The following is a 2,015-nucleotide window of genomic DNA, read 5'->3' on the forward strand; positions in this document are numbered from 1 at the left end:
TTACCGGTAACTTGTAGGAAACCTATAAAAAATGCTAGACGAACAAAAATTAATGGTAAGTGGCTCGAAATGGATGTTATGAAAGACTATGGTGCGGCATGAACAATCCGATATAGTTCATGGTGCGGGATAACACTTTAGCCAAGCTCATATTTAAACCTTGGAGAGGTTACAACCACCTTCAATTCGATCTCAAAGATAGCGCATCCATGATTGTTAACATTGACAAAGAAATAGACATGAAACTCAACTCTTTTTTTCTTTCTTTCTTTTAACAAATACATAGCAGTCACAAAGATACTGGTTCAATTCATTGCATTTTTCGACAATTGTGTTGGAATTTTTAGCTTAAAAAATGGCAGTTAAGTGACTATGTTGTGGTACAAATATATGTAGGGTTCACTTTCGATTTGGGTCGGGTCAAAGTAGATTCACACTTTTCGTAGTGAGAAGAAGAAATTAATATATTGTACGCTCAAAATGGATAATGTGAGTGAATGATAAATTGATTTTCAAAGCAGACTCATTTGAGTTGGAAAAGGGAGGTGGAAAGGCTTTGAAAAAACACTTGTCCCACATTGATTTGGGAAGTGGGTTTGCACCACTATATATACAAGAGTCTTTTAGAAAGAAGTTGAATTGTATATGTGAATATAAATGTTGACCAAAAATTTGCTAGCTTTTATGCCAATATTTTGTATAATTTAAAAATTTTCCAACTCGTATGTAACCTTCAGGTAAATATTCATGAGTATTGCTCGGACTACCGTTCTAGACAACGTTAATTCTAATTCGCAGGAATTAATCCTAATTTATATTTTAAGAATTAACGGTCGTAACAGTTGTGTTAAACTCCAGATTAAAGTTGATGTTATGGGGGTTATGTATTTGAATTTATTTCAGATATTAGTGCCATTATTAAATGCTATTAAATCATTCTTCTCCTATAAAAAGCCTTGGTGCTCAAACACTAAAGTCGTAATCCATTCAAAAAAGTGTCAAATATGACACTATAATTTTACACATTGTGCAATTGAAACATCAAACAAAAAAGTGTGCAATTTGACCATTAAAAACTCAAAAATTGTGCAAATAGCATTTTTTTTTTCAAGTTACTCCCAAGTTTTCCTTAAATATGATGTCATAATGTCAAATTATATATAAAAAATATTTTAATTATTATTTTTTAAAATTAAAAGAAAAAAAAAACAGCTTTTGGAAAAAGATGGCTGCCTCCACCTTGTTCTACTGTGGATGATATGGGGATAGGGGAGAGGGGTAGCCATGACTGCCTTCATCCTCGTCCAGGACGAAGCTGGAGGCAGCTATGACTGCAGTCATCCACAGTAGAAGAAGGTTCCGCCTTCTTCTAATTTTATTTTTTATTTAAAAAAACTATTTTTTTCTTTTAATTTTTTAAAATAATAATTCAAATATATTTTTTTTATATAATTTGAAATTATGACATCATATTTAAGGGAAATTTGGAAGAAACGTGTAAAAAATGCTATTTACACAATTTTTGAGTTTTTAATGGTTCAATTGCACACTTTTTTTTTTTTTTTTTTTTTTTTTTTTTTTTTTTTTTTAGTTCAATTGCACAATTTGTAAAAGTTCAGTGGCATATTTGACACTTTTTCCTAATCCGTTTTATCAAGAGAGATTGACGCTACAACGCTCCTAACACCCTCGAAAGGTAGCGAATCGATTTTACGGAGAGTGTGAGTACACATGACTTGAATTTCCTTCAATTCCCTGTTGGGTTTACAATCTCAAATTATAAAACCCTCTTCTCATTTTCGTTTTTAATTAGTTTGTATAAATAAATTTGAATTCTTGGTTTCATACCAATTTTTGTTGGGATTATTTTTCTATAAAATAAATCATTTTCGTTCAAATGCGGCCGCGTCTTCCCGTGCGGTCGTGCGACCGCTTGACAAAATACACCAATAGTGCTAGGAAAATGCACAACAATAAAATGCACAAATACACCAAAAAATACACAACACACCCCA

Source organism: Ipomoea nil, unplaced genomic scaffold (genome assembly GCF_001879475.1).
Source record: "Ipomoea nil cultivar Tokyo-kokei standard unplaced genomic scaffold, Asagao_1.1 scaffold1149, whole genome shotgun sequence".
In the NCBI taxonomy this organism is placed as follows: domain Eukaryota; kingdom Viridiplantae; phylum Streptophyta; class Magnoliopsida; order Solanales; family Convolvulaceae; genus Ipomoea; species Ipomoea nil.